Source organism: Pinus tabuliformis, chromosome 3_1, assembly GCF_031772625.1.
Source record: "Pinus tabuliformis cultivar Carrire ecotype Pingquan chromosome 3_1, CPIR1, whole genome shotgun sequence".
Taxonomy (NCBI): domain Eukaryota; kingdom Viridiplantae; phylum Streptophyta; class Pinopsida; order Pinales; family Pinaceae; genus Pinus; species Pinus tabuliformis.
The window spans coordinates 205,445,288-205,462,061 of record NC_142301.1 but is presented as its reverse complement, the minus strand read 5'-3'; positions in this window follow the sequence as shown (position 1 = coordinate 205,462,061).

The window sequence follows — 16,774 nt, the reverse complement described above, 5'->3', positions numbered from 1 at the left end:
GACAAACAAATACATGCATTTGCATTTGCATTTAGACTGTGTGCGAAAGATGATTTAGGAAAAGTGAATTTAGTGTGTGGCCTTTGCTCTCTGTTGAAAGAATCATAATATTTTTTCCTTAGTAGCTAGGATTTTCATTGCTAAAAGAAAATAAACGACTGTTTATCATTTTAGATTGCATATTTAGGAATTTTACATCTACATCATGTGGTGAACCTTGAAAAACAAACTTCTAAGCAAGATCAACTCTAAAATAAATCTCAATGAACATAAAAATGCTTTGGAACCTAACGCAACACATCTAGAAGTCTAGGCTAGAGACGTGTTCCGATGTTGTAAAACCTGGTAACTATCGTTTTCATCGAAGGTTGGGTGATTCCCCCTCTTTGATAAGATCATACCCCTATACTTTTTTTTTACTATCCATCATAGCTCAGCCTAAATCCCTGAACTCAGCTGCAAATTTGGCCAAAAACCCAACTCAGTTTCACTCCTTGGTCCATCGTACTGTCTCTAACTAGAAGCCTATATGCATCGCACCTCCCGTGTGTTGCAGGTGAGATGAATCCCTGTTTCCGTTAAGGACAGATGCGATGACTGAGTGATACTATTTTCTCTCCTTGAAAATTAGTTTTTTGACCTTGTTTTCAACTCTGTTTGATTGTGTTGTTGCTTATGATCAGTATCTTCTTGCTGAAACCTTCTTCCTTCACATTATTTAGCCTCCATTGATTAGGAATTGTAAATGTTTTTGTGTATTTGTCTATCATTTATAGTCCTCCTTTGTGAAAAGTAGCTTAATCAAACTATCGTTTTTTTTATCAAAGAAGTGTCGTAATTGTCATTTTGAGTCAAAAAGAAGAGTGTTGTAAAGTCTTCCTCCTCTAGATAGTTAGTTATACTTTTGTCACTGTATTTGATTTGGATTGTTAATTTTGGAAGTGTCGAAAGCAGTTTTTCATTTGAAATCAAAAGTGTCGTTTTAGTCTTCCTTTCGTTTTGAAAAGAAATTGTCGAAATGTTGCTTTGAAGAAAATAGTTCAGATCTGTACTTAGTTTTCTTTTTGAGTATTCTCACATTAAGGAAATGACAAACAAATACATGCATTTGCATTTGCATTTAGACTGTGTGCGAAAGATGATTTAGGAAAAGTGAATTTAGTGTGTGGCCTTTGCTCTCTGTTGAAAGAATCATAATATTTTTTCCTTAGTAGCTAGGATTTTCATTGCTAAAAGAAAATAAACGACTGTTTATCATTTTAGATTGCATATTTAGGAATTTTACATCTACATCATGCGGTGAACCTTGAAAAACAAACTTCTAAGCAAGATCAACTCTAAAATAAATCTCAATGAACATAAAAATGCTTTGGAACCTAACGCAACACATCTAGAAGTCTAGGCTAGAGACGTGTTCCGATGTTGTAAAACCTGGTAACTATCGTTTTCATCGAAGGTTGGGTGATTCCCCCTCTTTGATACGACAAGTGCCAGTACGGACTTGTGCTCCCCGTACCGTCTAGTATATATTGGGAGACCACAATAGGTTGATATCCTTTATCCTTAGGAAGCCGTGTCTACCACCCTATCGATTGCAATGCACTGAACACAGCATTCAGGAAGATTGACTGCCATATGTGAAGTGCTTGGTAATTTCTCTTTAATTTACCAGAAAGGTGTATATTGCAGTTTTGTGATTGGTTTGGTAATCCCTCTGTCTAGATTTCCAGAGTAGTCACTTTCGTTCCTTTTCAACTCCTTAAAAGAAAAGGTCCATCTGAGCACTTGTCACTTCAGGCTCATTAAAAATTGAAGGTGACTAGAGTCACCTTTAGCTTTTTCTCGACTCTTAAAAATTGAAAAAGAAAAGTTGCGTCAAAGTGTCATAAAATTTATTTAATTCAGAATAACTTTTTCCTTTTAATTTTGAGTTGATCAAGTAATCCGAAATCATGGAAGAAAGTCAATCAAAACCCTGTCGTTCGCGGAGACTAGTGAGTCAACCATATTTGACTTTGGGAACGAAGCCATTCCTGGGAAAACAGTCTCGTTTAGCTTAGTCAAATTCTCCTGATTTATTTGAAACTTGTGTTTCAACATCATCAGAGACTCCAGTTACTCCAATCATTTCGGGTACATCTGCCTTTACAGAATAATTTCCACAGTTACAAGAGGACATTAGAACAGATCCTAGTGTAACGATAGACACTTCTATTCCTGAAACAGCTCCATATAGGGCTGATCCAGAAACTGAAGTTCACATACCTGAACATCTGGAAGTTGAGTTCCAGAATTCAGAAGGTGTCATCCCTCCAATATCTGTCACTGCAGAATCTATACCTTCTTTGGCTCTAGAAATATTTTACGAACTTGACGGTCTACCTCTTCCACCTGGACTGATTGCCATAGAAGAGATTGGGGGGGATCTTCCATCTAGTACCCCATTGCAGTTTGGAACTGGGATCCACTTATATCCTTCTGCTACAAATGTTTGTTCTTTTAATCATCCTTCATCACAAGTTCCTGTCGAATCGCTAGGAAATATTTTGGATAGACTAAATATGTCTGAACAACCGTCAACATCTAGGACTTTTTCAGCTGACACAGCTACGGCAGAGCTTCCTACTGTCATTCCTACAATGTTCGCTGGTATACTATCTATCCTGGCTAGTTATCAACAGCTAGCTGGGGTCCATTTAGGGACTGTTTTGACAACATGGTCCGTTCCTATTTCTTCATCCGAAGCTTCATCTGGTATTTCTTATGTTGAAACTCGACAAGTTGATCCTATATGCCTTCAAAGGTCGATCTACCCTTTAAGCACTAGATTGCCACCATATGGGGGGCAATATGCCTTTTCATTGTTCCCTCCTGGAGAACAACCATATAAGAGTTTACAACAAAATTTGGGTCAAACTGGAATTACATCTATCCGTTGGGTACCAATATTCCCTCAACAACCAAGGGTTGTATATTCAATGCAATCAATCCAACCTGTGTAGAATATTCCCACTACACCTGCTATTGTGACTGTATCGCAAGTACAAGCACTACCTGTTGTGTGTCAACCTCAAATCTCTCAGGTTGCAATACAACAGCCTCTTGTTTCCGTGATTCAATCACAACCTCAGGTTAGTGCCTCCTTACCTAGAATGACTCAGGCTCAAACAGGTACTATCACTCTGCATCTTGGTCAATCATCCAATATTGGGCAATAGCAAATGGTCCAACAGCCATGGCTAGTACAATATCAGCAATCGCAATTCCAGCAATCTTACCAAGGACCTGAGCAACAAGGATTTGTACGTAATAGGCAACCTCATTTTCAAAACGATTATCAACAACCATTATATAATGGTTATGCCCATTAACCTTATCAAATTTACCAGCATCAAATACATTATGCTGGTATGCGAAGACCTACTGCTCAGGCGATTCCATCTTATCCGGGGTATGCTTTGCCTAACTTGAATCAACAGTTGCCTTTTGTAGCAAGTCTATAATTACGAGATCTAAACCGGCTAACAAATGATCCAATTGCTTACGCCCCTTGGTGGCCGGCGATTCCTCATAAACTTACCTCTGATATTCCCAAATTCAATGGAAATCCGGGTGAAGATCCCTCGAATCATGTAATGAAATTCCATTTGTGGTGCTCATATAACACCCTGAATGATGATTCAATTAAGCTTCGCCTTTTTCAATGAACACTAACCGGTCCAGCAGCAAAATGGTATATTCAATTGCCTAGAGCTTCATTTGATAACTTCAACACCCTTGCCACTACCTTTTTAACCCATTTTCAGTTACCCGTAAGGTATGAAACGGGGACAGAACTCCTTACCAACTTTCTACAGACGACAGCCACTCACATATCTGATCATATTCATGAGTGGTGGCGTCATCATCAAATGGTACAAACGTATGTTCCTGATCAGCTTTTAGTTGAATGGTTTATAAAGTCATTGTTACCCTCTATTATAGAGGATGTGGCTAAGGGAGGAGTTTTCACTGAAGAGCAAGTCATTTCTCGAGCACAATATTTAGACTTGATCTATACTCAGTCTAGCACGCTTTACGACAAAATTCTTGACGCTCCTAGACCAAAATTTTCCATTCCTCCCCCTCCTAAATCAAACAGGGACTCTCATGCCGGTGATGGCGTGATCGGTACTGCAAGCACGAAAACCACAAAGGCTCCATCCAAAAAAGCCCTTGCAGTCTCTAGTAAAAAAGCAAATGAATAACTTCTTGCCTCGAAGGCCAATGTCGTGTCATCGGACAAGGGAAAAGGACCGAAGCAACCAGAGGGCAAGAAGAAAGGGAAAAACAAAAAGAAGAAACAGGAAGATTCACCTCCTGAGAAATCTTCTGGAAACCCTACTGGGTGAAAGAAACCTAATCAGCCATGTTTCATATGCGATGAGGACCATTATACAAAAAATTCTCCACATCGAGCTGAGGTCACGAAATTCTTAAAAACTTCAAATACCTCAGCGGTATTGACTGATCCGTTTCCAAACCCAGAAACTAATCTAGTTGCTATCGATCATGCTTCCCCATCCCAAGTGCTTATGCTATCCATCTCGAAACAGAAAAATGATGCTTTGATATCGACAAGGAATAAATATTATGGGAATCCATAGTCGTCGAACAACAAGGCAATAGATCAACGTGGTCGTTCGACAACAACTTCGCCAGAAGTTGTTCCACCCATCGTTCCTGAATTAACTATAAAATCGCCAAAGGGAGTAGTACATAAATCGACATTTAATCCTCGTGCCCGAGCAGCATAGAATTATAATATAGTGGAGGATCTGTCCCAATCACCATTTGCTATGTCGACACTTGAAGTACTGCAGAATTGCCCCTCCCAAAAGCAGGCTTTTTTATCAGCAATAGGTGGGATTGATCTAGCGGATTCCAATCTAGTGTCCTTTAATCATAAAGGATACAAACCTCAGTTACCAGCACAACTCGCTTTCCTTATACAAGTAAAAGCCCTCAACAAAACTATTCATCGAAAAATCATTGATGAGGGGGCATCTACCTGCATTATGTCAATGAGTTGCTGGAAAACATTAGGCTCACCACCCTTGTCAGGATCATCAATGACGTTAAAAGCGTTCGATGGAAGGACATACACGCCATATGGGATATTAAGTAACTTGCAAATTGAACTGGGGGGAAAGACAGTAGAAATTGAAGTCGAGTTCATTGATGGAAACCTTGACTACAATATCCTACTGGGTAGGCCCTGGATTTATGCTATGGCCGCCGTTGTGTCAACATATTTCAGAAAGATTGCATTTCCTTTTCAAGGAGGAATTACAATCATTTACCAACTAACCTTTTTCCCCAACAGTTCACAAGCTACTAGAAGCATTCCTTTGATCCATGGGAGCTCTCAATCACTTCAAAATGTCAAAGTAGGTCTCCTAAAAGACCCTGCCTTAATGGGTACTTTTACCCTCCCGCCTCCAAGTAATCTAGCAGAAGTAGCCACAGTGGAAACCTGTCATATGATATCTTCTACATCATCAAAGATTAAGAAGAATTCCGAACATTTTTTTAGCATGGATCATCGCCAAGTGTTGCCCCCAAGCCCTATAGAATTGTTGTAGCAATCAATATTCTGGGCATGGGCGGTAAACCCAAATCAACACTCAGCCATTGTTTGGATAGATAGGTCTCTAGAGTATGGCACCTCTTCCGATCCTTGATCTCATGTACATTCTACAGACGAAGGAATCATTCAGTCAATGATGATAGGAGAGGCACCATGGGAATATCACCACCATTGTTCCCGGCCTCAAGATAACAATGAGCATTATTCTAGCGACCTTAATCATCCTTCAGTTTTTAATTTTCTATCGAATACTGTAAATATGGTGGATTCCGAGCGAAATCTCTCCAATATTGAAGAAACTATTTCCATTAATATCTCGACCAAACCTAATGTTGAAGAGAATATACATGTTGGCAAATCTTGTTCTCCTTCAGAACTGGAAATATACTACGCTCTCTTTCACGAATTCAGAAATGTCTTTGCTTGGTCATACAAAGAAATTACAGGCATTGACTCGAGCATCGTTGAACATGAAATCAAGATGTATCCAGATGTTAAACCAGCACAACAACGGCTTCTACCAGTTCACCCAAAGAAAGCTGATGCCATTATGGTAGAAGTTCTGGTTTCATTTACCCTGTTCCTCTCACTGATTGGGTATCGAATATTGTTCCTGTGATGAAAAAGCAAGGAATGATTAGAGTGTGCATCGATTACAGGGATGTAAATCAAGCTTGTCCAAAGGACAACTACCCTACACCCTTCATCGACCAGATTATTGATGAATGTGCCGGATGTGAAGTCTTTTCATTCATGGATGGATTTTCCGGATATGATCAAATCAATATACACCCATAGGACCAATCAAAGACTGAATTTCTATGTCCATGGGGCAAATTCGCGTACCACAAACTACCTTCTGGTTTGCAGAATGTAGGGGCAACATTTTTGAGGGCAATGAACTACACCTTCCATGACATCAAACACATCATTCAACTATATCTCGACGATTTACCGGCTCATTCGCAAAAGCAGACTAATCATCCGCAACATTTGAGAGATATATTTATACATTATCGACACTACAAGATACGTCTCAATCCACACAAGTGTGTGTTTTTTGTTGGTTCTGGTCGGTTACTTGGTTTCGTAGTTTCTAAGGATGGAATTCGACTCGACCGATGTAAGGTTCAGGCAATCACCGACATGCCTCCACCTTCAAATTCTCTTCAGATTCAGAAACTCCAAGGGAAAGCAAACTTTCTAAGGAGGTTCATTCCAAATTACACCAAACTTGCTAAAGGTTATACGTGTCTTTTGAAAAAAGAAGTACCCTTCAACTGGGATCAGGTTGCGCAAGCTTCCTTTGATGCTTTAAAAGGTTCCCTAGTAAAAGCATCATTAATGTATGCTGCTGACTATCAAAAAGAATTTAACCTGTATCTCGCTGCTACAGATACAACCATCGCAATGGTTTTAGTACAAGAAGACAATCGAATAGAACATCATGTGTATTATTTAAGTCGCAACTTAAATGATACCAAAATAAAGTACTCCTATGTTGAAAAGCTAGCTTTAGCATCTGTTCAGGAAGTACAGAGATTTTGACACTATATACTCTTTCACAAAACTACCATTTTGTTAGATTGCAACCCTATGACCTACATTCTGTCACGTCAATTGCTAGGGGGCAAGTATTCAAAATGGATAGCTATTTTGCAAGAGTTCAATCTGGAATTCACCAAATCCAAATCAAAGAAATCTCTAGTCTTCGCGGAGTTACTATGTGAACTCCCATCATCGTCCAACGATTTAACATCTAAAGCATCAATCGTGGATGAAACTTTGTTTCTGATATCATCAAGTGAGCCATGGTATGGAGATGTACTAATCTATCTCCAAACCCAAACCTTTAGGCCTAACACCTCTCGCTCGAAACAACGATGTACTCAATACCAAGCAAAAAGACTACATGATTGTCGGTGATACACTTTACCATCGTGGTGTCGATACAGTTCTGCGAAGGTGCCTCATGCATAAAGAGGCTGAAAAAGTACTGACTGACTGTCATTAAATCGCATGTGGGGGGCATCTATCTGGTTACGCTACTGCACAGAAAATCTTACAAGTTGGTTACTTCTGGCCTACTATCTTCAAAGATTGCATAATTGCAGTCAAAAACTGCCATGCTTATCAAATTTTTTATCGCAAAAACAGATTACCACCTGCACCGCTACATCCAATAGTTGTTGTTGGGCCATTCACCAAATGGGGCATAGATTTCATGACATGTAACCCCACCTCGGTTAGGGGGCATGGGTATATCATAGTCGCTGTCGAATATTTTACAAAATGGGCCGAGGCAATGCCTACATTAAACAACAGTGGTGAAACGGTTGCTCTTTTCTTTTTCAATCATGTATTCTCTAGGTTTGGTGTTCCACAGGCTATGGTCACAGATCATGGATCGCATTTTCGCAATCACATGATGGTTGAATTGACTGCCAAATTAGGACTATCCCATGATAGTTCTACTCCATATTATCCGGAAGCTAACGGACAGGTTGAAGTGATTAACAAAGTCCTAAAGTGCATGTTGCAGAGAATGATTGGAGCCCACAAACGGGATTGACATTTAATCCTGTACTCAGCGCTATGGACATATAGGACTTCAGTGAGAAATGCGACTGGATTTACACCTTTTCAGTTGGTGTATGGCCTGGAAGCTGTCTTACCGGTTCAGTGTGAAATTTCATCTCTCAAGATCGCAATCAATCTACTTCCTGAAACTTCAGAGGAAGAGGCTCATTTCTTGGAACTAATCCACTTGGATGAAACCTGCCGTGACGCCGCGCTGGCTAGCAAAGCACATAAGAAACGTGTCAAAGCGTAATTTGACAAAAATGTCAAGCCTCGTGTCTTCTCAGAAGGTGACCTGGTCTTACTCTACGATCAAGACTCCGATAAATTGGGAGCAGGTAAGTTCAAATCATTATGGATGGGCCCCTACATTGTTAAGCGAGTATTAGCAAAAGGAGCCTACAAGCTGGTAGATTACGGTGCAATTCCACTGTCACAACCCTGAAACGGGTTGTATCTTAAGCGGTACTATGCTGATCAAGTGTAGTAATCCCTTTATAGATATGCTTTTGTTACATTTTTGTTTTCATCAAGAGTTGTCATTTTGGTTAGGTAATCCACCTTGTATTTGTTGCAGATGTCGGACTTTTTGGAAACATTCATTGGGTACGTCGACGGAGCCAGTTGTAGAACACGGAACCTATCTTCTGCAGCCTGGGCCATCTTTGCTCCAAGCGGTTAGTTAGTGAGTTTCAGATGGATATGTATTGGTCAATCAATGAACAAAATCATTGAGTAGAGCGCATTGATGGAGCTTCTCTCTAATGCCATTTCACACGGCATACGCTGACTTGTTGTCAGGCTAGATTCACAACTTGTCATTCTACAACTTATTGGCATCTATTCAGTTCGGAACCCAGCTATCTATCGTATGTTCCTAAGAGTCAGGATTTTTGAAAGGTAGTTTGATTCCATTCAATATCAACACATTTCCAGAAACTTAAACACATTAACTGATTCATTAGCGAATTATGTGTTAGACAGACATTTACAGCATTCGTAAAGAAAATAATTTCATATCAACACTTACATCTGACCAAAATAAACTCTGAAAATCAAAAATATATAGCTGTTTATAGTTTCACATAATGTTTTGTGTACAAGGCAAAATCGGCCATGTGACCAAGAAACTCAAAAATGAATGCAGAAAAGCATCCTAGACTAATTGTGCTAGTGATAACATGTCACCTCCTGTGCGATCATAAGCAAGAGCCTAGTCCATCGACTCGGCACGCTAGTAGTGTGGCGCTGTAGCCTCAGAGGTAACTCGTCAGTCCTCACATCCTGAATACCAAGAGTGAGACCTTCGATCTGATCCTGCAGTACTGCCAGGGTCTCTGTTATGTCAATGTCGCGAAGGACAGCCCTCCCTATAGCCTTTCCTGTTGGAACGTCAGCTGCCACCCTTGGGTGTGCCGCTGGTCACACTGGCCCAATATCTGCACACACATATGATTTCAATTAGTCTTGATAACATTTAAAAACACAAAAACATTATAAAAATGATAGACAATGATATGGTCAAATCATTTTACCTATAACACTCCACTACTCGCCAGCCAGTAACACCAAAAATGGGTTGCCTTGGAAATCCATCCCAACATATGGATACTCCGCGAAGACCATCTCCTGACGGTCGAACCACTCAAAGAAGGCATCAGAGAAAGAAATCTGCGACTGACCAGCATGTCTGGCCATGAGATCAACCCATCTCTGCATCCTAGGTTCCCTCGGTGCTGGCAATCCTAGTGAGATGTATTGTGGCTACATCAGTGGAATCCTCTCCAAGGCGAAAGCATTTAAAATGGAACCGTAGCCAAAGTTCTTGGATCTTCCATTCTTCACCTTGGAGAGTTGTTCTTTTATCACTGGAAGTACCACCTCACATCAGTTGAATACCTTTGGTTCCAAGCATTCCAGATCATACTGCACATAAGATCTGTTTGCCAAATGAAGAGCCACGCTACCAGCCAATCTAGCAAAGGTGAATAAAATGATCCTCAGATATCGATCAGTGACATCCCGAATATTGATCTTGCCATCTCTGCTAGGCTGAGATCCATCTCTACATACTTGACGGATATAGTCTCTCACTGATTCACCCCCCTGGGCGGATCCCGACAGTGAAAGAGGGGCACCACACCTCGATAAGTCCGTCAAAAAGTAGATATCCTCGACTGTCAGTGGAATAGATTTGCCTCTAATCTAGAATACTCGGTTGATTAGATCCCATGCATCGAGAAAATACTGCAACAAATTGATTTGTTTCCTCATGCTAGATATACGGAAGAATTTGAGCAAACCACAGTTCCGCAATGCAATAACAGTAACCTGATCATGTAGGGCAATTATGTCCTCTTCTTCATGTTCATGTTCACACCATGTAATGACCATCTTGATCCAACAAATATCTGAGTCACAGACAAAAGATGAATTAGGATCCAAATTTGAGCAAAAATAGGCAAAAATTTCATGAAAAATTACTGTGTAAAGTTTCCCTTCTACGCCCATCACACCTTGCCTTTGAACTAGGTGAGATGCATACTAACTAGCCAGTGTACAGCTCAGTATGCATCGTACCTTTCGATATAGGGCAAGTGCGATGATGGGAGAATGAATTCTTCAAACCCTAGGGACTCAGAAGGAAGGTAAAACTTGCTCAAAATCAAAAAAAGATGGAATGAAAATGAAGAGCTCAGGGTTAGTTCCTACCTGGTCTTGACGGCGCAGAGAATAGTCCATCGGATCTCTCGAAATCAGCTGATGAAATTTGAGGGGGGAAACCACTTCAAAGCTCCAAAATCCCAAATTTGAAATGAAATGGTAAAAATGGGAGGTAAAACTACTTTTAATGTTACTATTCACGTACTTCAAGTAAAATGTTAGTTTTAATTCATTTTTCAAGCATATATATGTGTGTGTGTGTGTGTGTGTGTGTGTGTGTGTGTGTGTGTGTGTGTGTATTTCTAATCAATTTGATGGAGCAATTGAGCAAGTTGAATGATCGATGAAAGAATCTAACGTGTTAAATGGTGAACTGAATATCTTTGACCAATATCAAGAGCAATGTTTCTGCAAGGTTCAAGCTCATTAAAAAATAAACCTGCCACTGAGCATAGTTTCTCCCGATTCAAGCTCATTAAAAAATGAATCCGCCTTTGGTAAATAACCTTTTTGATTGCCCTGCTATCAGTCTTTTGAACCTTGGTTGTGTTCTTGCCATCACCTCCATTCTTTTGGCCGATCATAAGCTTCCGCTTGATTGTTTACCCTTTTGAGGAACAGCTGCAACGAGTGGTTCTGTTAACCACCCTCTTCACACTACCATGTTTTGAGAAGTTCCAAACTTACCTGGAACCAGTTGCTACCCGATAACACCACTCGTTCCTCAAAAAAGAGTTTCTTTTAAACTCTTTTTAGACTTTTTAAATATAAAAACATTGTCGAGCTATTGGCCTTTCTAGCTCGTTAAAGTAAGGGAAAGTGCCATCCCTCCTATACATTTTAATCTTTTGGATCTGAGGGATTATCAAACAAAAAGATCGAGCGCTTGTCTTTTTCGGCTCGTTAAAGCGATCAAAAAGTCATCCCTTTCATATTATTTTATGCGTTTTCAGACTTAAGGGATTATGCTACAAAAAAGGACTGTTGGAGTTTCCTTTTCGTCCCTTTTCAAACTCTCTAAACATGAAAAGTACCGAGTTATCTTTGTCGTTAAACTCGTTAAAAAAATAGTGACAAACTTGTCCACCCAAACAAGAACGAGTCTCACTGACGCTAGGCTCACTAAAACATAGCAACAGGTTTGCCCAAAGGGAAAATTATAGACCAAGCATATGTTATCCTCCTCAAGCTTGACAAAAATAAAGAGGTACTGGTCAGCAATGACTGGGGAAAAAGGGAAGAAAACTTGAAGAATTTTATTGGTAGCAGGTCGCTCTTGAACATGACACTTTCACTCCATCACCATGATTGAGTTGGGTTGGGTTATTTCGTTCATCATACACCATTGGTCCTCTGTACCATCCATGGGGTTAACGCTACCAATCCATCTCATTGTCACCGACATGTTCAAGAGAAGTCATTCAGAGAATTCACCATCCAGCAAACGCCTCATCCACTGCAATACCTCCGCCCTTCATTTTTCATGACCGCCATTCCTGAACCTTATATCACCAGATCGTTTTCACCTCTAGAAGATATTTTTGTTCCGTTTCGTGTCATAGATGTGGGATACATTAAGGCCCTCCTACTGTGAGTCACTTCTTGTCGACATCAACTCATTATCCAAGAAGTTGACTTAGAAACAACCCTTTCAGTACTTTGATGCTTGCATGCCTCAGTGGCAAGTTTCTCACTTCCGTCGACAGGTTTACATCAATGGCCTTCGACCGAACGATTTTGCGTGGTGTTCGACATCAGATCATATATTCAAACCACGTGAATTGTACTGTAGTACCTTGAGGGTCATTATCATTATCAGTGATTCCTCTCGCGCCTATTAACAGCTTACATTATTGGTTGGTAATCAGGCGATGTCTTTCCATGTTCGACTTTAGAACATCTTTTCACATGGATCGACTTGTACATCGAACGAAGATTGAAGGAGTTTGAAGACCCCAGATCTAGTTTCATCCATCTGAGCTGCAATATATTCAGGAAAATAAAAACATCAATTGTACACAGAAGCTGCACAAATAGTCATCTAAGCCTGGGAAGATGACTCTTCATGCGAAGAATCACCAGTCTGCAATAGCAGACGCTTGTCTGTCCTATGTACATGAGAATGAATTTATAAAGCTGAGCATGGGAATGTCTGCCTTAGCTAGATCATGAAAATAATATGATGATGATGTATTGTATTGTATCTTATACAGGTCACCTTCCAGTTCGAATACCTCAGATCCTCATGATAAAGCATTTCACCCGACATCAAAAGATTTACGACCTCGTGCTTTGGGGGGTAACTGTTATAGACGTATTTGGGCACTACAACCCCAAACTCATATGTCCATAAACCAAGGGCTCTTTAACCCCTAAAAGTGTTGTTTCATACCCTAAAGGATCATGGTCAACTGATTACATCATTTCCCAGAAGTTCCACTTGAAAAAACACTCAGAACTGGCCAAAACAGGACCATACTGACTGCTCCATGGTTAAGGTATGATGCATACTGGCTGCTACACTAGCCAAGTGCAATGCATACTGAAAGAGCCTTCTGTGGGGTGCGATGAGTGAGAATAGACAAATGGCAGAGACAGTTTGCTAAGTGGATAATCATGGAATCTTCCAGAAACTTCTCATTTGACACTTGCCTCTTTGAATTCGCCCCGAGATGAGTAAGAGATCAATGAAATCTCCAAGTGGAACCAAGAACTATTAGTGGAATGACACTAATCAAAAACCCAGAGCTGACTCACACCCTTGCAAGACATCTATAAATGGATCCCTCATCTGAGAGATCTAAAGGCTGGAATTTTGTAATTTGTAAGGAAGTGCTATTGGTTTATCTGTGAAAAGAGACATTGTATTGTTGGGTGATCTTACTTTTCATGAGGTGAAAAGGGCTTCTATGCTGGGAGGATGATGTTAGATCAGACAGTTGGGTTGTAATCCTCTCTTCTACTATTAATAAAGTTCTTTGAGTTTTCCTCCATATAATCACGTGTTTGTGAATCTTATTGTTTATGAATGCAATTGTATGGTCAATGTGTAGAGATGCTTTGATGGTTTTCTATTACTTTGACTCCACGGATACTCTTTGAAGCAGGACATGTAGGAGAGGAGTGGAAAATTCTATCAAGGGAAAGAGAAATCAAGCAAGGATCCAAGTGGAAGATCCAGGTTGGTCCTCTTTTCTTCCCTCTCATCTATTACACTTAAAGGAAATCTCGAATTGCTTTGATTGTTTGTTTCTAAGATAGCTACCCGTCTTAGTGGGACTAGCAGATCGAATAGACACTAATTTTCCCAGAAACAGTGACATCCACCCATGGTATTGTAAGTGGCATCCACCCATGGTATTGTGACATCCACCCATGGTATTGTGACATCCACCCATGGTATTGATTCGCCCATGAAATTGACCCTTGGTATTATGACATCCACCCATGGTATTCATTCACCCATGGAATTGACCCGTGGTATTGTAACTGAAAAATAATATAAGTAACAAGTCGCATTTTGTAAAAGGACAATTTTGTCCGCCACAATGTAGCTTTTACAGTTATTCTCTGTTTTAATAAAAAATTCTTTGTGGTTTTGTTTATTGGGCATTCTCCTCTTTTTCTTCTGGCAATTCAATTTTTCAGATCTTAAGGACCTCTCCCCAAAAATTCATTTGTATTCTCTTAGACCTTGGGGGCCTCCCCCCAAGATACGGATTGGGAATGGTTTTTGAAATCATTGCAACCAGAGATTTGTAAGGATGTATCATTTTCTGGGGTGTTCACTGAAGAAAAGGCTATCTATAGGGCCCATCAATTAGAGCTCATCTATTCCCGTTCGATAGTTCTCTATCAGATTTTTCTTGATGCTCCTAGATCTAAAATCAATCTCCCCAAGCCAAAAGTGGGCCCCCAAGCCAACAGAGTTATAGGATTGATCGATAGCAATGCGGATAGTTTATTGAATCAATTACAATAGTTGTCATTACAATCTGCTTCTGCAACACAAACTACGTCGTATGTGTTTGCTCCTTCTCAACCTTTAGTAGTTAACATTTTCCATTCCTCAACTCCCAAAGGAAGCCAACAATTCGGTGGGATGAAGAAGGGATGTGGGAAGAAAAAATATAAGGGAGGGAAGGGAACTGCTAATAAACCCAGTGATGACACTGGTGAGGGGAGAAAGGAATCTAAGAAGAAGGTTAAGTCCCCATGAAAGTTATGTAGCAAGGATCACCTTAACCATCTTTTCCCCAAGATTCGGGACACTCAGCGCTTGTTAGCTCAGCAAGGTTCTTCTAGTTCCCAGTCTATGCTTACCAACCCTTTCCCCAAGGGTAGCTATTACTTGTTGGCATGAATGCTAGTACTGGAACCCCAACTGGGAGAAACCAAGATGGGGAATCTACATCGAATGTATATATGGTTAAGTCCCATGTTGATATTTCAACAAGAGCTCATGATTATGGAGAGGCAGAGCCTTCTAAAGCTAAAATTGCTTCTAATATCCCAGAACCTCTTCATATTGAGAGGCCCATAGTAGAGCCTATACCTTGGATGTTAAAAGGATCCTCAAAATGTTTGACTTATAATCCCAATGCGAGGGTTGCTCATAACTTCTCTATTTTTGAAGATTTAGCTCAGAGCCCCTATGCCATGTTGGTCTTAGAGGTACTCTAATCGTGTCCTGCATAAAGGAGTGATTTTCTCACTATGAATGGAGTAGTGGACCTAAATAATTCTATGGTAATTGCATTTGATATGTCAAATGTTAAGACTAGACCCCCTCATCATATGGATTTTCAAATTAAATCTATGTATCGAAAGAAGACCATCTTTCGAACCGTAGTTGATGAAGTGACTTCCACATGCGTCATGTCTATGTCATGTTCGAACACTATTGGGGCACCTAAATTTGTTCCCTCTCCTACTCTCTTAACTACATTAGATGGCCATTCGCATAGGCCTCATGGAATTCTACCTACCTTCCCTATTTTTGTAGGCGGAAAGGTTGCTAATGTGCAAGTAGAGATAGTTGATGATAATCTCGATTATAATCTTTTATTGGGTTGCAGTTGGGTTTATGCAATGGATGACATGGTCTCATCTTTATATCGCATCCTATGCTTTCCTCATGAAGGGATAATTGTTATGTTTGATCAGTTAGCTTATTCTCCTAACGACCCTAATGCATCTGTTGACTCCATTGTCCCCTTGGTAAAGAATACCAAGAAGCCTGTCGAGAATTTAGGAGTTGGAATGTATTCTTCTTTGATGGGTACTTTTGATATTCCATATCCTGCTGCTCATGTCAATTCCATTTCATCCTCCAAGATTGTTCCTCAGCAATGTTGCTTCAGAACTCATTATTTTTCAGATCCTTGGCCCTTTCCCCCTCCTACTTCCACATTAGAAGAGGGGAAAGTGGGTGGAATGGATTATCCATGTTGGAATTATGATACAAGTGTTGTCCTTGATGGCAACTCACTCACAAGTCAATTCAGTTTTGGTAAAAGGCAACTCACAGTACAACAGGTATATTCAGAGGTAACAGGGCAGTGGTACAGAAGAACAGGAAGATGGAACTAAGGTCTACTGATCAGAATAAAGAAGGTAAAGGAAAAGGTTGATGTAAAGCAGTTTAAGAAGTATACGCAGGTCCACTTAGTCAAAACAACGTATACACGCTGGTCCACAGAACAAAAAGAGCATATACATATACACACACTCCCACAAGAGGAAAAGCACGTACATGTTGGAAAACCAAGGTTTTGGTCCGAGGTATTTGGTCCAAGGTATTGACCCTAGGTATTTGGTCCAAGGTATTGGTCCTAAGTGGTTTTGGTCCGAGGTATTGATAAAGGATCTAAGTATATAAGGAGGAGAAGATCAAAGGGC